Genomic DNA, 9,350 nt, shown 5'->3' with positions numbered 1-9,350 from the left:
ACTCTCCTCCAACCATCCAACTAATCTGGTACTGTATGGGGGCTAAATGCCAATAATCAATGTGCTCACAAACTCAGGAGAATGGACAAAAACATTCAGTGAAATAGTTTGAATCAAATAGGTCCAACTACAGTACATTGTCTGAGTGACAGTTGTTGTCCATTTTCCGATATGGGAAACGAATGACTTAATTACAAATTACATTTGCTCCCATCCAGTACCAGGTTTTTATTCCATCCAACCAACTAGTTGGATGGTTGGAGGAAAGTTGGTCTTATGTGTGGCCGGCATAAGCCCTTACATACTTGGGGGGGGGGGGGGGGGGGGAAATCAGAGATGTGTATATTCAAATGGGATAATCAATGACATTTCCCCGCTTTATAAAACCTGCTGTTGCAGAGGGACCCCTTAAATGGCTCTCCTTCCCACGTTACGACAAGTATGGAACAGGCCACAGGACACATTCAGTAAAGCGAATCCTCCAGTAATTCTGTGTCTAAGAAACCATGCTACAATTACAGAGGAGTAGATGCATTTCTATGGTGTCTGTGCATCCTGGCTGCTTCATTAGTGCAGTAGGTACTGGAAAAGTAATGTTGGCAGCCAGCAACACAAGATCCGACATGGTCCTAGTATTTGTCTTCATGCCTTATGTGCCGCACGCGGAGTCAGGACTTACCAGGATTATATAGGGGGGCTCAGTTTGGTCCCAGAATGCAAAGTGAGGCCTGGAGGGGAGTTCAGGGTATTCTACATGGGGGTAACCAGGGTATTAGCAGGAGAAGGGGAGCAATCCCATACATTGTGTTGTGCAGTGGAAGTGGAACAGTAGTATGGGCCTGTGAGTTTTGGGTATGCACCAGAACTATATTGGATACCCAGACGCGAGGTATCTGGGGGTGAGTGGCTGAGGTGCTGGTCACTTTCCCTACATGAAGAACTACATGACTGTGTGTACATGTTTTGCGTGTGTGGTTTCGGTGTTTCCCTGGAGGCTTCTTTTCCACATGATGATACTGAAGGACCTCAGACTGGGAGGGGGTGGAAATATCCAATCTCTCAAATAGATGACTTTGTGCCTGGGTTGTCCTCCAGACAGCCTATCCCGTATAATAAAAGGCTAACACTGCTCCACACCTCTATGGGAGGAATTCAAGTGATTTGTACTAGCAGGCACCCAACAGATCACGTCGACCAGGTTGGTTTTTCATTTTATATGAATACAGACTAATGGGCCAGAAGTGATGCCGTGTCTGCAGCATCTAAGCCCCAGGATCACAAAAAATGATGTATTTACTACTTAGACTCTTAATAATTGTAAAGCAATTGTCTGCATTATTATCATTGTCACGCCCAAATGAAATGTCATACCAACAGGATATAAAAATGAATAATAACTTTGATCACTAGATGGCAGTGTGGCCATATATAAACATTGCAAGTCCTTCTTACCGACAGTCTGAATGTAATAGAGGGTACACATGGTGAGATATGCACTATTTTTCTATTAGATTTTTGCTTAGAGAAGCAAAATCGAATGGAATCGAAAAGAAAATCGAATGTGCATGGAATGGTTTTTCTCTATTTGATGCAGATTCGATCCCAATGTGCACTCCCGTATAGTGTAAATAGAATAGAAATATAGTCTTGTCAGGAGAGACTATATAGTACAGATATGTACTAAATAATCAAATCAAAAACATTTTGTGTACCAATCGAATTGGGATCAAATGGCAAGCAAAATCGCACCGTGTGTACCCACTATGAGCCTATCAATTAATATTTGTGGGATATCCACTAGAAAAATGAACTTTTGGGGGATAACCCACAAAAATGAGGGGATATATTTGGTATCTGCTGTGGTCCCTCATGTCCAATGGTAAAGAAGACCCCACAGGAGATGGTAAAGAAGACCCCACAGGAGATGGTAAAGAAGACCCCCAGATGGTAAAGAAGACCCCATGGGAGATGGTAAAGAAGACCCCACGGGAGATGGTAAAGAAGACCCCACAGGAGATGGTAAAGAAGACCCCACAGGAGATAGTAAAGAAGACCCCACAGGAGATAGTAAAGAAGACCCCACAGGAGATGGTAAAGAAGACCCCACAGCAGATGGTAAAGAAGACCCCACAGGTTTCTCCGAGAGCTGCTGTACTGTCTGATCGCCAGCACCATCTGAAGATAACCTTACCCCAGTGGCGTATTTATAATAGGTGAAGCATGCATTGTGCACACGGGCCCTGAGTCTCAGGAGGGCCCCAAATTGCACAGGCCGCACCCATTTTTCCGGAGATCTGTGCATGCGTAGTGGGATCGCACTCATTGCACGCTGACGCATTGTAAAAGAAGAACAGTTGGAGCTAATTATAATCACGAACGCATACTGTATGCCGGTGGCGTATGTACAGAATCCCTGAACCAGCGCATTCTGTTCAAACAACCAACTCCCTTTGTGACATGGCGAGGCACTGGTGAATTGGGACATTCGCTGGAGCACAGATGTGCAGCATCTCACTGTTACCTATCAGTTTATATTACGTGTTTGGGTCTTTATTTTATGGCTTTGTTGCAGCCTTGGGAAGTTCTAGATACAGGACTAGATTGCATCAAGTTAGTTGTATGATTGTGTGTATTGTATAACACAATGGGGGCGCCTGCATTGCCATCACCTCCGATGAGCCGGGCAGAACCAACAGACACCAAATAAAACATTTTACCCATTTTCGATGCGGAATTCCATTTTTTATTCTTGTGGACGCACTGTGACATCTGCATCTAGACAATAGAACCATCGCGTCACCAAGGAGCGATACACCACGAGTTCTTGGATTTGGATCATTCTGACACAAAAATTCAAAAAAAGTATATATATTTTTTTTTTTACATTTTTTGAGTTATTCCAATTTTTTAATAAATAAAACAGTTGTAAAAATAAAATTAAATAGATCTGTGTAAAAACAGTGAAAAATAAAAGAAACCAACACGTATACAAGGGATACACAGAAAAGCTCTATCCATGTACGTCGTCGCTTAATTCTACTTTAAAACAAAAGGTCCATGTAAACTGCGGATTGGCGGTTCTAGAGCTGGAAAGCTGGTGGTGGCTGCACCTAGGATATGGTTACCTGTATGCGAGTGTGTATAGTATACATCCATACGTATACACACACCCCATTCCCAGTGCCATATACTGACAGCGGTGTCAGAGAACCATAACATACAATATAGATACCATTTTATCATTCATGCACTAATCAGGATCTTCTCTGAAAGAGGGATAAGTAAAACCCTAAATCTGTACATGATCATGTCGATTTCTGTTACTGTAAACTTTTATTTAAAAGGATTATATCATTTAAGTTGCGCAGAGCAAAAAAAACCTCAAAAAGCTAAGATTGCAAAGTCTGGCTTCCCAAAGTCTGTTTCCCAGACACACACACAAAGACAGAGACATGCGCAGACACACACACGCACACACACACAGCTTTTCTGTAGTGTTAACGCCCCATGTATAGAGACTGTGCAATGCAGCACTCACACAATGGCAGTATGCTATATTTGGGTTACGCCCAGGTAATTGTTTGTACATGAAATACTCCATCATTCTTAGGGACCAAAGTGGATGGATATATACAAGCAATGGAGAGGGGGACGCCAGTGGGTCAGGATATACAGGGAATGGAGCGGACGGCAGTGGGTCAGGATATACAGGGAATGGAGGGGACGGCAGAGGGTCAGGATATACAAGGAATGGAGGGGACGGCAGAGGGTCAGGATATACAAGGAATGAAGGGGGACGGCAGTGGGTTAGGATATATAGGGAATGAAGGGGATGGCAGAGGGTCAGGATATACAAGCAATGGAGAGGGGGGGTCAGAGGTTCAGGATATACAAGGAATGGAGGGGAGGGCAGAGGGTCAGGATATACAAGGAATGGAGAGGACGGCAGAGGGTCAGGATATACAGGGAATGGAGGGGACGGCAGAGGGTCAGGATATACAAGGAATGGAGGGGACGGCAGAGGGTCAGGATATACAGGGAATGGAGGGGACGGCAGAGGGTCAGGATATACAGGGAATGGAGGGGACGGCAGAGGGTCATGATATACAGGGAATGGAGGGGACGGCAGAGGGTCAGGATATACAGGTAACGGAGGGGACGGCAGAGGGTCAGGATATACAGGTAACGGAGGGGACGGCAGAGGGTCAGGATATACAGGTAACGGAGGGGGCGGCAGAGGGTCATGATATACAGGGAACGGAGGGGACGGCAGAGGGTCATGATATACAGGGAATGGAGGGGACGGCAGAGGGTCAGGATATACAAGGAATGGAGGGGACGGCAGAGGGTCAGGATATACAGGGAATGGAGGGGGACGGCAGAGGGTCAGGATATACAGGGAATGGAGGGGACGGCAGAGGGTCAGGATATACAGGGAATGGAGGGGACGGCAGAGGGTCAGGATATACAAGGAATGGAGGAGACGGCAGAAGGTCAGGATATACAGGGAATGAAGGGGACGGCAGAAGGTCAGGATATACAGGGAATGGAGGGGGACGGCAGAGGGTCAGGATATACAGGGAATGGAGGAGACAGCAGAGGGTCAGGATATACAGGGAATGGAGGAGACAGCAGAGGGTCAGGATATACAGGGAATGGAGGGGACGGCAGAGGGTCAGGATATACAGGGAATGGAGGGGACGGCAGAGGGTCAGGATATACAGGGAATGGAGGGGACGGCAGAGGGTCAGGATATACAGGGAATGGAGGGGGACGGCAGAGGGTCAGGATATACAGGGAATGGAGGGGACGGCAGAGGGTCAGGATTTACAGGGAATGGAGGGGACGGCAGAGGGTCAGGATATACAGGGAATGGAGGGAGACAGCAGAGGGTCAGGATATACAGGGAATGGAGGGGACGGCAGAGGGTCAGGATATACAGGGAATGAAGGGGACGGCAGAAGGTCAGGATATACAGGGAATGGAGGGGGACGGCAGAGGGTCAGGATATACAGGGAATGGAGGAGACAGCAGAGGGTCAGGATATACAAGGAATGGAGGGGACGGCAGAGGGTCAGGATATACAGGGAATGGAGGGGACGGCAGAGGGTCAGGATATACAGGGAATGGAGGGAGACAGCAGAGGGTCAGGATATACAGGGAATGGAGGGGACTGCAGAGGGTCAGGATATACAGGGAATGGAGGGGACGGCAGAGGGTCAGGATATACAGGGAATGGAGGGGACGGCAGAGGGTCAGGATATACAGGGAATAGAGGGGGACGGCAGAGGGTCAGGATATACAGGGAATAGAGGGGGATGGCAGAGGGTCAGGATATACAGGGAATGGAGGGGGAAGGCAGAGGGTCAGGATATACAGGGAATGGAGGGGACGGCAGAGGGTCAGGATATACAAGGAATGGAGGGGACGGCAGAGGGTCAGGATATACAAGGAATGGAGGGGACGGCAGAGGGTCAGGAATCTGCTTTGAGCGAATGTAGAATTTTCTGTGATCATTAGATTCAGGCATGGTGTTTCTAGTGATATCGCTGAAGCACATCAATCCCAACGTCCTCACATATACCTGGTACACACTGAGCAATGTAGGCGATATGCCAGTCCCAGAGGGGATTCTGGGTAACGGCCTGTAGTATACGGAGCTATACCTGCTATGACAAAGGCCTCTCCTAAGCTCAGCACAGGAAAGCACATCAGCAATGTGATGGCAGATAGAGATAATCTCTGCACATCTCACAGTAACATCTTCTATTGGAAGAGACAGAAATCTGAGCATTATATGCCCGATACAAAGGGATTTGGCATTGTGCAGCACTGGCCTTGCACCAGCATTATAGAGCGTGCACAGGCTGCACGGAGAACTGGCCTTCTCCACCAGGATGCTCATATCCACAGCCCCATACAGTACATGGACAGCATGGGGGAAATAAGCATCACTACCAGTGTGTATCACCACTAACACCCAAACGTGACCTCTCACTCATTACACAACAGACACCACAGGGTCCTCTGCATGAATTGTACACAATGGAGAACAATCCAATAAATAAATAGAATATGTCTTTACCATGACCCCCAACGGTCGCTTTATTTACATACATTATACATCTTCCCATTGTGACCCACTGGTACAGAGCTGTCAGGCGGCTGCATTGGGAGATTGTTGGCCGCGGGAAGGAATCGCTTTACGGCATGCTGCAAACTCCTAAATAGGTAACATCGTTACAGTGGTGGGAGAAACAGGACCGATATATTGTTAGGCTGAAATAAATATTCTGCGTCAGTGTACGCAGATCCAGTGATTACACTGAAGCTGCGGCCTGTATCACAGGCACGCTCAGTTATATCAGTACTCTTGTAGCGGGGTCTGGGAATCTGCAATACCTCCACCGACTACAGAACGTTCACTCACTAAATACCAGGCAGCGTTGCTTTTTTTAAGCTAAGAAAAAGAGAAGATTACTACAAATATCAAAAAGACACAAGTAATTTGTTCTTTTATTGCCATCCACAAAAATGACTTTTAAATGCTTACTCTGAAATACACGAATAGCACCTGTAAGACTTTCCCTCCGTAACACACAGAGAATGTGACGGTGAAAACGCGCTCATCCAAACTGGTCATACGCTAAACTAAAGTGATCGGGGATCAATACGCCATGGGGCAGATGTATTAATATGCCCACAACGATTGAAAAATACCGGGTCCGGCTTCTCCTGCAGCACCCGTTACACCCTGATTTATCAACCACCCTCCCCCAGCCGATAAGGACAGCCATTGTGTCCAGCGTCCCTGGCTCTCCATATTGGTACCCCCGTAGTGCTGCACATGCACGTTAAATCCCCTCCCCCTCAGCCAGCTCACTGAGCATGCGCGAGATCTTGCAATTATCGCAAGATCTCAAGCGCACCTGGAGCTAGCAGCAGGGCTTAGCATTGTCCATGCAGCGGGGATAGGACAACGCAAGCACTGGGCTGTTTAACGCCTAGGCGGCTGGGGAGAAGTGCAGCATTATTCGGCGAGCTGTCCCTAGCGCACGTTAGGTGCGCTGTTAATACATAAAAAAAAAAACGTATTGCTCACCAGTTAATTAACGTTACGTGCAGGTATGCACTTAATGCTAGTTGATATATCTGCCCCCATAAATCAATTACTTACAGAGGAGAGGACACCACCTCTGGTACTGTGTCAGATAAAGGCGCTGCAGCCAGGAAAAGTTCTGTAAAAATCCACCCCCCAAAAAAAAAGGACTTCAATGAGGCGATCTTTCTGTCAGACTGATCTGACCTTCTTGTACTGTCTAGAAAAACAAAAACAGCTTAGGAACCTAATGTAGAAAAATAGAATTTAAGTCTAAATCGTATAAAAGAAAACTAGGTAGTGTAACACAATGATACTACAAAGAAAAAGGCAAGTGAGAAGTGGCAGGATCGGAGGCCCAAGGTGGCCAGATAGATGAAAAACATCGTATGTTTGCAAGTAATATTATTTTAAAAAGAGAAAATCGGTTTCTTCCCCTGCAATCAACGCAAATATTAATTACAGTAGTTCCCTGTACAGTTATTATGGAGGGAAGAGGACACAGATGCAACAATCACAGCAGATAATCCATACACTTTTATAATAATAATAAATCAGGTTTATAAGGTAAAGTGGCCACGTGCTCAGACATCTTGTACAGTAAATCATTAAATGCATTACCCAGGAAACATAGGGCCTTATTCTGGTTCACTCTTAGAGGCAAATTCCTTCTCAGATGGACAAAACCATGTGCACAGCAGGGGGGCAGATGTAACAGGTGCAGAGAGAGTTAGATTTGGGTGAGTACATTTGTTTCTGTGCAGGGTAAATACTGGCTGCTTTATTTCTACACTGCAATATCTCACTTTGCAGAAAAACCTCACCCAAATCTAACTCTCTCTGCACAAGTAACATCTGCCCCACCTGCAGTGCACATGGTTTTGTCCATTTGAGAAGGAATTTGCCTCTAAGAGGTAACTAGTATAAGGCCTATAATTCTAAATTGCACAATTTGATCTGGAATGGTGATGTCATTGATCACCGCAATTATACAGCGCAGACATGTTTGGGAAGCCATGTAATGTTTGTAACACCTGTGAACCAATCAGAAGCAAGTACTGGTCAGTCATGTGTAAACTGTGTCTTCGTGAAAGCAGAACTGTTAGCAGTTCCGGGAAGATCAGCTTCTTACATTACTGGGCCTCATTTAGCGGGGACAGGGACGGTCTCGGACCGTCAGCGGGGACAGGGACGGAGCCGGACCGTCAGCGGGGACAGGGACGGAGTCGGACCGTCAGCGGGGACAGGGACGGAGTCGGACCGTCAGCGGGGACAGGGACGGAGTCGGACCGTTAGCGGGTACAGGGACGGAGTCGGACCGTCAGCGGGGACAGGGACGGAGTCGGACCGTCAGCGGGGACAGGGACGGAGTCGGACCGTCAGCGGGGACAGGGACGGAGTCGGACCGTCAGCGGGGACAGGGACGGAGTCGGACCGTTAGCGGGGACAGGGCCGGAGTCGGACCGTCAGCGGGGACAGGGACGGAGTCGGACCGTTAGCGGGGACAGGGACGGAGTCGGACCGTCAGCGGGGACAGGGCCGGAGTCGGACCGTTAGCGGTGACAGGGCCTGAGTCGGACTGTTAGCGGGGACAGGGACATAGTCGAATCGTTAGCGGGGATAGGGACATAGTAGGACCGTCAGCTGGGACAGGGACGTAGTCGGACCGTCAATGGGGACAGGGACATAGTAGGACCGTTAGCGGGGACAGGGACGTAGGACTGCAGGATTGCTAATGTTTGAAGACCTTGTCAGAAAAGAAGTTGCCTTGTTTGGGGGAAGCTGAGCTCCCAGTACCCATATTAATCTCCAGTACAGGCCTGTGCCTCACATATGTATACAGCAGCACTGTAACACTACATATAACACAGGCTACACCTGGGGCATTACAGCGGATAGAGCGGCTCTGCAGCCAGTTGTCTCACAGTAGTCTTTAAAGAAAGCTGGAACCAAAACCCAGCATCATACAGTAACCTATGCAGGATGGATTCCCACAGACCAGTCACTGGTGGCCGGTGGGAATGATATTCGGGTGGATGAATTGACGCCTGGTATAATATACATGTGACACTGATGCCACCTCTATGGGAGACCAGAGCGAAGAAGACAACCCAAGACCAGGACTGAAGAATCTCCCTAAAAGCATATGAGATAAAGGCAACCAGTGCATCAGTGCAGGAGAATCTGGTGTAATCATGGTTCATAGCAATCATGGAGCGTTGTACTCTTCATCGGTACCACTGCCAGGGTT

This window comes from Crinia signifera, chromosome 5, assembly GCF_055691185.1.
Source record: "Crinia signifera chromosome 5, ASM5569118v1, whole genome shotgun sequence".
NCBI classification, from domain to species: Eukaryota; Metazoa; Chordata; class Amphibia; order Anura; family Myobatrachidae; genus Crinia; species Crinia signifera.
The sequence above is the reverse complement of the archived record's forward strand: the minus strand, read 5'-3'. Positions refer to the sequence as shown.